The 15,644-nt window shown below is 33.5% G+C and overlaps 1 non-coding gene across 1 annotated transcript; it reads right to left on the bottom strand.

Annotated features, from left to right (window-relative positions):
* Positions 1-9,583: 9,583 nt before the first annotated feature.
* Positions 9,584-9,690, bottom strand: LOC139860946 (small nucleolar RNA R71). The gene has a single exon (XR_011763571.1). It is a non-coding gene; the product is annotated as a small nucleolar RNA R71 (small nucleolar RNA).
* Positions 9,691-15,644: the final 5,954 nt, after the last annotated feature.

The following is a 15,644-nucleotide window of genomic DNA, read 5'->3' on the forward strand; positions in this document are numbered from 1 at the left end:
TAGCTTCTCTTTTTACTTGTTCCTCCTGTTATATCGAAGTGAATGACATCAACCAAAAACACAAAATTAGGGCAAAGTGATGGTAAGTGTGTTGTTGCCTGTTGGGAATAGTCATGCTCGTATACCACTCCGTAAAGGAAACATCATATAGTCATGTAGTCATAAACCGATCAAGTAACAAAACAATAACAACATAAATTACCTTGCCTCGGTCGATCACAGTCAATTGGTCACCTTTATTATTATTAATTTGCTCCAAGTTTTCCATCTAGACCACACCAAAAGAACAACATAATCATTAAACATTCTAGCCATACTAATTCTCAAACACAATATGAGCAATTGAACAAGTCATACTAATTCTCATCTTTTTACTTTAGGTTCAATCAATACAATTAGCGCAACATGGTTGTAAAATAGGTAGTTACAAATATTTTAAGAAGTTCAATCAATACAATTGAAAACTAGCATTCCACAAAACTCACCTTAATCGACTATTCACATTGATGGTGGGGGTACGGTTGTTAGGCGACGGAAAGAACGTCGGAAAGTGGTGAGTAACGCCAGACACTGGTGAAGGTTGAGGCGATGTTGATGGTTGGGGTACGGTTGAGGCGAATTTGAAAAAGACAGAGGCAAAAATTGTTAGGGTACGGTTGTCATGCGACGATTCACAGCGATGGTGGGGGTACGGTTGTCATGCGACGGCAAGAAGCCCGAAATGTGGTGAGGCGACGTTGATGGTGGTGTTACGGTTGAGGCGACGATGATGGTGGTGTTACTGTTGAGGCGATTTTGTAAAAGAAAGAGGCGAAATTGTTAGGGTTCGTTTTTAGGAGTCGTGGTGTAAAGGTGATTTAAAAATTTTCGCCTAAATCGCCTAATAAAATTAGGTAAGGCGAAATAATAAACTATACGTGGCGGGATTTGATTGGTGCATATTTTCGCTTAATTCGCCTAAATGGTATTTCGCCTAATTCGCCTAAAAAACTTAAATCTAGGCGAAAATCTGGGAAAAAAACTTAGGCGGAAGACTTTTTATGACGTGGAGCGTATTTATTGGTTATAATAATTTTGACTAAATCGCCTAATGTCTAGGCGAAATCAATGCTTAGTTACGAAAAAAGTGGTCTGACTACGCTTATTTTTGAGAGAGAGAAAAAAATGCATATTTCAGTAAATTTCTCAAACTAAAATATACATACTGTGAAATCAGAGGGTAGTTGATGACCTTTATTGTTACATTCAAAGTGCAGTTCATGTTAAAAAATTTATACTAGATCATGCATACTTAATTATCTGAATACTAAATTCTAGATAGTACAAGAAAATTGTCTTTTTTATAAGTCACTTTTCTGGACGACATCATATTATCCGAAAAAGCCTCACGAAATGACAAAACGTTCTTTTTGTGATTAGCTTTTTCTAAAAAATTTGACTGAAACTTTCTCGCTCAATATGTCGTAGGTGAATTTTTAATCATTTATCAATCTTTTTTCACGAAAAGCTTTTTGCGTGAAAAAAAAACACTTTTTTCAAGGCTTTATTTTCGAACGACATGTTGTTCGAAAAAGCGATAATATTTTTTTATTTTTTTAAATTTTATAAAAATATACGATTAACCTTTTAAAATCATTATATATTATTAATATATAATAAAATATCTAAATAAAATATTATATATAATGTATTAAATATCTACATAAGCCATTTTTTTATAAAAAATAGTTCGTGAATTGTCGCACATATTACAGATAATGGTTCGTGAATTATCGCATGTATTATATAGAACGGTTCGCGAATTACATTAAACATAAGTCATTTAACGATTGCATTAACTTGCCCCACTGAAGGGAAGTATTAAGCAAGAATGTTTTACTCTACGCTTACTAAACAAACCCATAATCTTCGACCTGGATTAAGATCTGTCCAAGAAGTTCGAACAACTACACGTGTGAGGACCCGTCAAGTACCCTTAACAGCTCCGTCACTTGGTCCCATAGCTTGATCATAACTCTAAATGAATTTAATAAATAACATTGCATTCTTTATTTAGAAATGATTTCCTATAAAGGAAACCTGTCATAAATGTAAATGTAGAAAAACCAACATAAGTAATTAACCAAAAGTTGACCAAAACCAAGTCAACAAACACCCACAATTTAATGTAACCAAAACAGAATGCAAGTTTAATGTTCAACAAAAGCTGCCAATATGTATGCAGACTCTCTAAGCACAGCGAAAGCAATCAATCAAGTACCTGAGAAAAACATGCCAGTAAACTGTCAACAAAAATGTTCAGTGAATTATAGGTTTAAATAACGTATAAGATTTAGACCACAAGATTTCAAATATTAGTAAACATAAAAACATTATTCCATTAACCCGTGAGCCACCTGGTAACCACTTAACCATTCCTTACCCTTAACATACCACAATATACACTGAACAGGTGTATCTTCAAAAATTACGAAGTACTAATACATTTCGATTATAAATTGCTAGCGCGACTAGCACGAAATGGGGTTTTCAAGCCCGATGATCTATCCATAGGATTCGCGTTCACCAGTAGAAACTAGTGATTACAGTTACCTGATTAGAGAATATTTTCGTTCAACTCACAATGAATAACTTAAATTAATTTTCACTTGTGTCTAAAATGTAAAACAAAAGCTGCATGTAATCTCATCCCAAAAATACTTTAAAATAATATGAAAAACGGGACTATAACTCACCTTAAAGCAAACAAAGCAAATGAAACAGATAAGCGAACAGCAAAGGTAAAGTGATCAAGAATGATCACAACTTCGACCTAAAAATAAAGCAGGTCGATATAAATTGTAACGACCCGACAAAATCGTCATTGACGGCGCCGTTAACTTAGGTCCCATTACGTGGTCGTAGTCCCTATATGAGACGCGTTTGACCAAAATTCTGTCGCATTCATTTGAAACGTACAAGACTTACAAAGTTATAAATGAAATAACTTGCGATATAATATAAGTTGAAAATCACAGTTGCTTTAAATAGCGTAAGTATGTATGTATGCTTGACTCCAAGCAAGTAATCAGAGTGTATGCATGTATGCTTGAACCCAAGCAAGAATGAGTGTACGCGGAAGCATGTATCAAATAGCCATTCATGAACCTGAGAAACATATAGAAAACTGTCAACGAAAAACGTTGGTGAAATCATAGGTGTTTGTAAACGTTGTTTTTGAACCACAAGATTTAGTATTTCCATAATGTTGATTATCCAAACCGTTTGCATTCTAAAAGTATGTTCGCGAGCACCCAATTATCAAGACTTAACTTTCCTTCCATAGAACCCCATCACAATAGTGTTAGAACATACACTGTTTCTCGAAAATATATTTCATCCGCATAACGGTAGCGAACCGTCCGAATGAGGGTTTGTGAAACCCGTATGGCCATACAACATAAGTTCTCGCTTACACCCTGCAAGTGTAACTAATGATAATCGAATTGAGGATTTTTGTTCAAACTCGCTGTGGAATGTTTGTTTCTTCGTACTTGTGTTCAAAGCATAAAAGTATGTAGTATAAAACTGTATATGTTTCTCATCCCATGATTTAAAAGTATAAAAGTTGTTGAAAGATGGGACTATGATCTCACCTCGAGTGCACGAGTATAAATGTACTTCACAAAGTAAACGCGTGCATGAAAGTTGCTTATCCTTGACCTAAACAAGTAAGTTGTATTAATTAACCGGTTACGACACATGGTCGGGTGAAATGTGTTCAATTAGTCCCATGGCTCGTTACGACTCGAATATATAGCATGTGAGTCACGTTATCAAGTTTCATGCATGAATCAAGTATAAAAGCATGTTAGAATGATTGCATAAACGTTTGGTTAAGTTTGACTAAAAGTCAAACTTGGTCAAAGTCAACGAAAAAGTCAACACGTTCGGGTCGGGTCCTGAACTATTTTTCTGAGCGTAGAAGTCATGTATAAGCATGTTGGCCATTTCATATCAATCGGGGGTGCATAGCATAGCTTGAATTAAACGAAACATGACGTTTTTGGGCAGTCTGCCTCAGATGCGCCGCATCCAAGGCAGATGCGCCGCATCTGGACCTGGTTCAGCAATTCTGGGGCAGTTTAACACTTAGACGATTCCAACTTCAAACAACCATAACTTATGAACCGTAAACATTTAAAACACGTATCTTATATCGTTGGAAAGGTATTTTGATAAGGAATACAACTAAACACTTTTCATCAAACAAAAACATCATTTAAAATAACAAAAACCACGTCGAATGATCGTTAAATGTTCAAAATCAAAGTTTCAAGTTCTTAAAATTCATTTTATGACTCGGGAATCCAATTTACACATAAGATATGCCGTTTTGAAGGTAATAAAACATACAATACAACTAAACACTTAATAACAACATTAACAAGCATTCAATGCATTAAAAGTTCGTTTTAAGTCTATCAAACCCTAACCAAGAATCATGAGTTCATTAATTTTGTAAATGAAGTTTTTATAAATCAACCTACACATCAAAATGAAGCTAATTATGCTAGTAACACATTTAATACATGAATTTTAACATTTAAACAACATTTGATCATCCAAAATCAAAGATTAAGTACACCCATTTCAAGTTCATGCTAGTTTATGCAAAACAACAAGATCGAGCAAATAAATCATATATTCATGCTAGACACGAGCCATAGACACTAACTAACATCATTCCATGTCAATTAAATGAATTTGAGAAATCTAGAGTTTTAGAAATGTTACCCAAACGAGATGAAATTGGTACCAAATCGAAGAGGACGAACAGAGGATCACGAATATGTAATTTGTTTTGATGTTTGCTTCTTGTTTCGGATTTGGATGATGAATTTCTTGTTTGAAAATTGAGAGAAAAAGATGGAAGTATGAAGAAGGAAAGAGGTGAAATGAATGGAGGAGGTGATACTTTGACTATTTGACTTAGTCATATTTTTGATCAATTGGCAAGGTTGGTCCCTCGAGTTTGATAGCGGGTGCGTGAATTAACCGAACGAAATATTTAAACACGCGAGAGTAAACGTGAGATGGTATAATCAAATAACGGAAATATTAAGAACGTTCGTTAACGAAATGTACGAATTTAGATAACGGAAGATATTATCTAAAAAAAAAGACGGTGTTAAAAATAAATTTAACGAAAAAACGCGGGATGTTACATTACCTACACCTTAAAAGAAATTTCGTCCCGAAATTTAGTTGGAAGTAGTAGTTGTTGTTTCTTCTTCGAAACCTTTGCGTTGCTAATTCTACGAATAAGTGAAGGTACTCCCTTGGGCATTTCAACGAACTTTGACAGTCGGGGTTTTACCTTGTTTTAAAGTTCGGTTTCACGATTCATAATTTCAACCGGTTTTCCCTTGAAGTGGAGTTTGTCATCGATAGTAAGCTCATTGAAAGAAATAACAAGTTCTTGTTCGGCAAGACACTTCTTTAAGTTTGATACATGGAATGTAGGATGAACGGAGACTCAAATGAGTCGGAAAGTCTAAACGGCTATGAACGGGTCCAAAACACCCCAAGATTTTAAAGGGATCAAAATATCGTGGATTTAGCTTTCTTCGTTTCCCGAAACGGATTACACCTCCTCAAGGTGTGACTTTTAACGTTACACGGTTGATAATGCTAAAAACGAACATATATTTCATAGCATTATCCCTCAAGAAATACAAGCTTTTAGTTGCAATTGTTCTATTTACAAGTGATATTCGTTTAAATAATAAAAGGTGAAGACAAAAGACAGATTCGACGAATTGAAGATGCAAACGACCAAAAAGATCAAAAGTACAAAGTACAATCCAAGAGGTTCAAATTATTGATGAGAAACGTCTCGAAATTACAAGAGTACAAGACGCGAAACGCAAAGTACAAGATATTAAATTGTACGCAAGGACGTTCGAAAATCCGAAACCGGGACCAGAGTCAACTAACAACGTGCGACGCAACGGAAAAAAAATTACAAGTCAACTATGTACATAAATATAATATAATATATAAATAATTCTTAAAATTATTTATATATTATATTTATTTATTAAACCGTCGCCAAGCTAGGAAACAAAGTCATGTGAGCTGGAAAAGTAGGCCATGCGATCGCATGGCCTGACCATTATAAACCCATGCGATCGCATGGTGAACAGTTTCTGGTGACATCCTATAAATTTCGCGTGTTTTGGCCAGTTTAAACAACATCTTTTTCTTCTCTTCATCTCACACGTGTATATATATATATATATATATATATATATATATATATATATATATATATATATATATATATATATATATATATATATATATATATATATTATATTTTTAATTTTAATTTTAATTTTAATTTTAATAATAATAAGGGTATGTTAGCGAATGTTGTAAGGGTGTAAGTCGAAATTCTGTCCGTGTAACACTACGCTATTATTAATCATTGTAAGTTATGTTCAACATTTTTAAATTAATGTCTCGTAGCTAAGTTATTATTATGCTTATTTAAGCCGAAGTAATCATAATGTTGGGCTAAAATATTAAAATTGAGTAATTAGGCTTTGTACCATAATTGGAGTTTGGACAAAAGAACGACACTTGTGGAAATTAGACTATGGGCTATTAATGGGCTTTATATTTGTTTAATTAAATAATAGTTTGTTAATTTAATATAAAGATTTACAATTGGACGTACCTATAAATAACCATATACACTCGATCGGACACGATGGGCGGGATATTTATAAGTACTAATAATCGTTCATTTAACCGGACACGGGAATGGATTAATAGTTAATGGACTTATTAAAATAGGGGTGAATTATATACAAGGACACTTGGTGTAATTATAGTTTAAGTCCCCAATTAGTTGGAATATTTGACTTCGGATATAAGGATAATTTGACGAGGAAACTCGCACTTTATATTTATGACTGATGGACTGTTATGGACAAAAACCAGGCGGATATATTGAATAATCCAGGACAAAGGACAATTAACCCATGGTAATAAACTAAAATCAACACGTCAAACATCATGATTACGTAAGTTTAAATAAGCATAATTCCTTTATTTCATATTTAATTGCACTTTTAATTATCGTACTTTTTAATTATCGCAACTTTATTTATTGTCATTTACTTTACGCACTTTTATTTATCGCAATTTCATTATTGTCTTTTACTTTACGCTTTAAATTAAGTTGTATTTATTTTTAATATTTTACATTAGGTTTTAACTGCGACTAAAGTTTTAAAATCGACAAACCGGTCATTAAACAGTAAAAACCCCCTTTTATAATAATAATACTACTTATTTATATATATATTTATAAATATAGTTTTTAAAAATATAGCGTTAAACTTGGCAAGTTCCCTGTGGACGAACCGGACTTACTAAAAACTACACTACTGTACGATTAGGTACACTGCCTATAAGTGTTGTAGCAAAGTTTAGGTATATCCACTCTATAAATAAATAAATAACTTGTGTAAAATTGTATCGTATTTAATAGTATTTCCTTGTAAAAATTAATACTATTTCGTATACCCCTCGCATAACATCAAGTCTTTTTGGCGCCGCTGCCGGGGAACTTGCTTAAACGCCGGAAGCGAAACGCTATATATAAAAAAAACATTTTTATTAAGTTGTAATCTATTTTTTTAAATATAAAAAAAAGAAAGAAAAATATATCTATATTTTTAAGTTTAGTTAAATTAAAAAAGTTTATATTTGTTTTTTGTGTGAAAAGTTTTAAAAACTAATTTTTTATTTTTTTTAAATATAAGTTTTTATTATAAATTATATTTCATATATATTAAAAACAGAAAAAAAATAAAAAAAAAAAAAAATATATGTAATCACTCGGCCTGGTACTGTAGAAGCCCAACTTCTAAACTGGATCCGAGCACCATGTGACCGCATGGATTTACAACATTCAGCTCATGCGATCGCATGAGCTGATCTGACACTCCACATCTGACCTGGTACTGCAATAATTACGAAGTATTAATTATTATTATTATTCTAAACCCTAATTAGGGTTAATTAATTAATTAATTAATTTAGTTTTTAGTTTTAATTTGTATTTTTAGTTTAATTAGTTTTAATAAATTATAAAATTAATACTTTTATAAATAAATATTAATATAAAAATAATATTTTTATAAAAATTGTATTTTTACAACTTTAAGTTTATTTTTATATTTTGTATTTTTTATTTGTTTTAGCGTAATATTTGTATTTTTCGCTCGTAACTAGTTTTAATATAGTTTTTGCCATAGTTATTTTAATTTCTAGATTTATAGGATTTGCCGTAAAATCCTTTAAGTGCTTTTTCTTTAGACTAAGATTTAGATGCTTTAGAATTTTGCGACGCTGTTCTAAGATTTTAGTACTTTTTAAGTTATTGCCGTTTTAGATTTAGAATTTCTCTAAGCTTTAATATTTTTAGACGCAACTTTTAATTTTTAGTTTTTGGAATTTTAAGTTTTGACGCGCTACGTTCTTTTTATTATTTTTTTCGACATTTTATTTTTCGACGCGCTCTTTTTCTTTCTTATTTCTCGCCGCTCTAATTTTTAGGACATAGAATTTTCTATTTCTTCTCTAAAATTTCTTTAAATTTTGACGAAAAATTATTTTAAGTGGTTAAATTGATAGACATCCAAAATTTTCTGGTTCGTAGTAATAGTTGGATTTGTTAGTGGCGAGTTGTGGGCTTCCAATTTAAAGGGTCCTGGCTACCTGCTGCATCTATTGGCTATTAGAAACGTGGGCAAAATCAGAAAAGTCTATTAATTTGATAACTTATATAATTTTTATCTTTTATAACTAATAGGATATTCAGTGAATGCACCGAGCAAAACGTTCACCACCTTTAGTACGTTCACCACCTGTAACTCGATCAAGACATCTAGCCAATATTGTCGCCGTTGATTTTTCTTTAGAATCGTCATTAAGTCGACCAAGTACTCCAATTCAAATTTCCGATAATCCATTTTTTGAACCCGACCTCACAATTGAGAATCCGGAGAATATTCAGGGACAATTCAGAGATCCTGAACCATTAATCTTTCCTCCGGAACCACCAGTCATTCAAACAGAGATTGTCGAGGAACAACCCATTAAATCAGAATCCTCTAGTGATTCAGATTCAACAAATTCAATCATGGAGAATCTGGAACCTCTAAGTATGGAAGACCGAATGAGAGCTAAACGCACTGGCCAAGGTCACACAATTACTCAACCAGACATTAATGCGCCAGATTATGAAATCAAAAGACAAATCCTACACATGGTAACTAATCAATGCCAATTTAGTGGTGCACTGAAGGAAGATCCAAATGAATATCTTCGAACCTTTAATAGGATCTGTACTTTATTTAAAATCCGAGAAGTGGAGGATGAACAGATATATATCATGTTATTTCCCTGGACTTTAAAGGGAGAAGCCAAAGATTGGTTAGAATCGTTACCTGAAGGGGCGATTGATACATGGGACGTTTTAGTTGAAAAATTTCTTAAACAATTCTTTCCGGCATCTAAAGCCGTAAGACTTCAAGGAGAAATTGTTACGTTCACGCAGAAGACAAATGAAACTCTATATGAAGCGTGGACAAGATTTGGAAAGTTATTGAGAGGATGTCCGCAACATGGTTTAGACAGTTGTCAAATAGTACAAATATTCTACCAAGGATGTGACATCACTACAAGAAAAGACATCGATATAGCAGCCAGTGGTTCCATTATGAAGAAAACAGCAACTGACGCTTACAAAATTATTGATAACACTGCTTCCCACTCACATGAGTGGCACCAAGAAAACGATATCGTTAGATCATCTAAAGCAGCTAGAGCCGATTCTAGCCATGACTTTGATTCCATATCTACAAAGATAGATGCTGTCGAGAGACGAATGGAAAAGATGACTAAAGATATTCACTCAATACGAATTAGTTGTGAGTAGTGTGGAGGACCACATTTGACAAAAAATTGTCTCAGTATTGAACAAACAATGGAACAAAGAGAGAATGTTTCATACATGAACCAAAGGCCTGGAAATAATTATCAGAATAATTATCAATCGCCAAGACCAATTTACAATCAAAATCAGAATTATAACCGAAATGTTCCATACAACAACCAACAAGGTCCTAGCAACCAACAAGTATCCAACAATACTTACAATCAGCAAAGACCTATTTTTCAAAATAAACCACCACAAACCGATGATAAAAAGCCAAATTTAGAAGACATGATGTCGAAGCTAGTTGAATCTCAAACTCAGTTTTCACATCTCAGAAATAAACGAATGAACAAAATGCTCAAGCATTTAGAAATCAACAAGCTTCTATTCAAAATTTAGAACAAGAAGTGAGCAACCTAGCAAGGTTAATAGGTGAAAGAAAACTGGGAAGTCTACCTAGTGATACAAATGCTAACCCCTGGAATGAAACAGCTAAAGCCATTACCACAAAAAGTGGTATTACACTTAAACCACCTGAAATGCCTGTAATTTCTGATGACTCTATTCCTACTCCACAAGAACCACAACCTAATCAAGATAAGGAAAAAGAACCGATAGTTGAAAAGGTTAATGAAGATAACACAGTTAAGGCTAAATCTTATGTTAAACCATACCAACCACCACTTCCTTACCCGTGTAAAATGAGAAAAGAGAGACTTGAAGCTGAGCAATCCAAATTCTTGGATATGTTTAAACAAATAAATGTCAATCTTCCTTTCATTGATTTGATTTCAGGAATGCCTAGATATGCTAAATTTCTGAAAGATCTAATCACAAATAGAAAGAAAATGGAAGAACTCTCGACTGTTACTATGAATGCTAATTGTTCTGCAGTACTGTTGAATAAGATACCAGAAAAATTATCAGATCTAGGAAGTTTCACAATTCCATGTTTTCTGGGTAGTCTTAGTTCAATAGAAGCATTGGCAGAATTAGGTGCTAGTATAAACTTAATGCCATATTCACTATACGCTAAACTAGACCTTGGAGAATAGAAACCAACACGAATAAACATTCAACTAGCCGATCGATCAGTAAAATATCCTAGAGGGATAATGGAGAACATGCTAGTTAAAGTTGGTACTTTAGTATTTCCAGTAGATTTTGTTATTCTGGACATGGAAGAAGATTCTCGAGTTCCTCTCATATTAGGAAGACCATTCTTAAACACGGCTAAAGCAATAATAGACGTGTTCGATAAGAAACTGACCCTAAGTATAGAGGACGAGAGTGTTACCTTTTCAGTTGATAGAGCCATGCAACAATCGCAATCTGCAGATGATACATGTTATTATATTCAAACTATAGATTCACATGCAGAATTGTTAGAAGAATTTTCAGAATTACAAGGAACAGGAGAATGTTTTTTAGGAAAAGGAACTGAACCAATTGATGAAGCTGAAATGTTAGCTACACTTATGGCTAATGGATATGAACCAACAACATAAGAAATTCAAATGCTAAAAGAAGAAGACAGATATCGATATAAATCATCGATAAAAGAACCACCGACATTAGAGTTAAAGCCACTTCCAAACCATTTGGAATACGCTTATTTACATGGTGAATCTGAATTACCTGTAATAATATCGTCTTCTCTTACGAAAAATGAAAAATCTCAACTCATTTCTGTGCTAAAAGCTCATAAACCAGCTATTGCATGGAAAATTCATGACATTAAAGGCATAAGTCCTTCGTATTGCACACATAAAATCCTTATGGAAGAAGGTTATAAAACGTATGTGCAACGCCAACGAAGACTAAATTCTAATATGCAAGATGTTGATAAGAAAGAAATTATTAAACTGCTTGATGCAGGATTAATTTATCCAATCTCTGATAGTCCATGGGTAAGCCCAGTTCAATGTGTACCTAAGAAGGATGGCATGACTGTCATCACAAATGAGAAAAATGAGCTTATTCCTACTAGGACTGTAACAGGATGGCGTGTTTGTATTGATTATAGAAAATTAAATGACACCACCAGAAAATATCACTTTCCCTTACCTTTCATTGATCATGTTGGAAAGATTAGCCGAAAATAGTTAATATTGTTTTCTTGATGGTTTTTCCGGATATTTTCAAATTCCAATAGCACCCGAGGATCAAGAGAAAACCACGTTCACGTGCCCTTATGGTACTTTTGCTTACAAACGCATGTCATTTGGACTTTGCAACGCCCCTGCAACCTTTCAAAGGTGCATGATGGCGATTTTTCACGACATGATAAAAGAATGCATGAAAGTTTTCATGGATGACTTTTCAGTTTTCGGTGATACATTTGAATCATGTCTAGTTAATCTTGAACGAATGCTTATTAGATGCGAACAATCAAATCTAGTAATTAATTGAGAGAAATGCCATTTCATGGTTAAAGAAGGCATCGTTCTTGGTCATAAAATTTCAAAGGAAGGAATTGAAGTGGATAGAGCTAAAGTAGATGTAATTGCTAAACTTCCACATCCCACCAATGTTAGAGGAGTTAGGAGTTTTCTAGGGCATGCCGGTTTTTACCGACGTTTCATAAAAGATTTTTCTAAAATTTCCACTCTTATGAATAAACTCCTAGAAAAGGATGCTCCATTCATCTTTTCAGATGAATGCATCAAATCTTTAATATTCTTAAAGAAACACTCACTAATGCGCCGATTATGATAACTCCAAATTGGAATCTACCGTTTGAACTTATGTGCGATGCAAGTGATTTTGCAATGGGAGCCGTTTTAGGACAAAGGATTGAAAAACGATTTCAACCTATATATTATGCTAGTAAAATGTTACAAGGAGCACAAACTAATTATATAACTACTGAAAAAGAACTTCTTGCTATTGTCTTTGTTTTTGACAAATTTCGTTCATAACTCGTTCTAGCTAAAACGGTGGTCTATACCGACCATTCTGCTCTTAGATACCTATTTTCAAAACAAGATGCCAAACCAAGATTAATCCATTGGATCTTACTCTTACAAGAGTTCGATATTGAAATCCGAGATAAAAAGGGAGCAGAAAATCTCGCCGCTGATCATCTTTCCCGTCTTGAAAATCCCGATTTAGAAGTTCTAAATGAATCGGCCATACAAGACAACTTTCCTGATGAATATCTATTAAAGATAGATTATAATGAAATTCCATGGTTTGCAGACTATGCAAACTACTTAGTATGTGGATACCTTGAAAAAGGATTGTCGTACCAAAAACGAAAGAAATTCTTCAGTGATATAAAACTCTATTTCTGGGAAGATCCACATTTGTTTAAAAGTTGTCCCGATGGAATAATACGCCGATGTGTATTCGAAGATGAAGCTAGTCAAATCTTAAACCATTGTCACACAGGACCAACAGGAGGGCATTATGGGCCTCAACTCACAGCAAGAAAAGTTTACGATGCTGGATTCTACTGGCCTGCAATTTTCAAAGACGCACACCTTCTTTGCAAATCCTGTGATGCTTGTCAAAGGGCCGGAAAAATAAGTTAACGTGATGAAATGCCACAAAATGTCATTCAAGTATGTGAAGTATTTGACATTTGGGGTATTGACTTTATGGGTCCATTTCCAAAATCTCATAATAATCTCTACATTCTCGTTGCTATTGATTATGTATCTAAATGGGTGGAAGCACAAGCTCTCCCAACTAACGATGCACGAGTTGTAGTCAACTTTTTAAAACTTCTTTTTGCTCGGTTCGGAACACCGAAAGCTTTAATAAGTGATCGGGGTACTCATTTTTGTAACAATCAACTTGAGAAAGTTCTCAAACGATATGGAGTAACTCATAAAATCTCAACCGCGTATCATCCACAAACAAGTGGACAAGTTGAAAATACCAACCGAGCATTAAAACGTATTCTAGAGAAAATCGTAGGATCAAATCCGAAGGAATGGTCCATGAAATTAGAGGATGCACTCTGGGCTTTTAGAACAGCCTACAAAACTCCAATTGGCACCACACCTTTTAGACTCGTTTACGAAAAAGCATGTCATCTTCTAGTAGAAATTGAACACAAAGCATGTTGGGCATTGAATACATGTAATCTTGATTTACATGAAGCTGGACGTCTACGGTTAAGTCAATTAAACGAATTAGAAGAATTAAGACATGAAGCATACGAAAATTCGTTAATCTATAAAGAAAGAACAAAGAAATGGCATGATAAAAGAATCAGAAGTTCAAAAGAATTTAAAGAAGGAGACAGAGTTCTTCTTTTCAATTCACGATTCAAGCTATTTCCTGGAAAATTGAAATCAAGATGGTCTGGACCATTCATAGTCAAAAGAATTTTCCCATACGGAACAGTAGAATTAATAAATTCAAATGGGATTGAATTTAAAGTTAATGATCACAGAGTTAAACATTACATAGATAATCTAATGGAAGTTGAAGATGAAGTTAATCACAATTTCGACACCACAGCTAACTAAGTGTGGGAAGGTTCGAATCTTTTTAGGGTAATATGTATTTCTGTTAGAGTTAGATATTCTGTTTTCGTGTAGTTCTCGAGAATGGAATCCGAATGGTCTTTCCCTAGCAGACCCTAAAGAACTAGTCTTCTCCCTCCATTCTGAATTTTAATTTTTTTTAGGTTTTACGAGATGAAGAATTCCTTTGATCTGAACCATGGTCTAATGCTACACGCTATGATTACTAAACGTAATAATGACACACTTCCGAGTGAACTGGTATCATTCATAAGAGGCAAAATAGACGAAGTAAGAAAAGAACTCAGAAAAGATCATCATAAGATACATTTTGGTAAAGGAAAATCAAAATCCGCAACGAAAAGAAGAGCACGACACCTTGAAAGATGTTACAAATGCGGAAAATAGTCACACGAAGGTAAATGTTCAAATAATCAAACATATTCAAATACCGAATTTGTTACTCTATGCAGAGAAGGACCGTTCATATGTTTAGAAGAAAAGATAATGAAGATTCGAGGTTATGCTTACGTAGCTATGGAAAACTAAATCACACGACTCTCCTATGAGTCAGCTAAAGCAGGTCTCTGAGAATTCTATCTCATAGGTAAGTATGTACAGTTTTTATTTTTATTTTTATTGCTTTTAACCTTTTGATAATAAACGCTGAATCATTCGCTATAAAGTATTAAATTGGTATTCAATAAAATTAGGTATGCGTAACCGAAATTATTGATATCATACAAAAATTTATTACATCACTGCGAAATTTACCATTTATTCTTAAGGTATAAATATCTTTAATCAATCAACCCAAAATATTTACCATTTACTTTATTTCACTAAGTTAAAAATATGATTTTTAAAATTCGTCGTGAATTGAAGACTAGGTCGTTGAACCGAAATTGCTTTACCCGAGGGCGGGACGAGAAATTTTGTTATCATTATTTTTAATCTTATTGAATTAAAGTATGCCAAAAACATTAAAAAAACCCAAAAATCTTTGCTTTTAAAACAAAATGCCAATATGTTTGGAAACTTTGGTAAAATTTAATCATTTTTCTACGCTAATCACCCTCAATAATTTAAATTGTTAATGATTTCTTGCAAATGAGGGCATTGCAAGATCTTAAGTGTGGGAAGGGGTTAAATTCTTTCGGATTTTTAAA

The sequence above is a fragment of the Rutidosis leptorrhynchoides genome, chromosome 7 (genome assembly GCF_046630445.1).
Source record: "Rutidosis leptorrhynchoides isolate AG116_Rl617_1_P2 chromosome 7, CSIRO_AGI_Rlap_v1, whole genome shotgun sequence".
Classification (NCBI taxonomy): domain Eukaryota; kingdom Viridiplantae; phylum Streptophyta; class Magnoliopsida; order Asterales; family Asteraceae; genus Rutidosis; species Rutidosis leptorrhynchoides.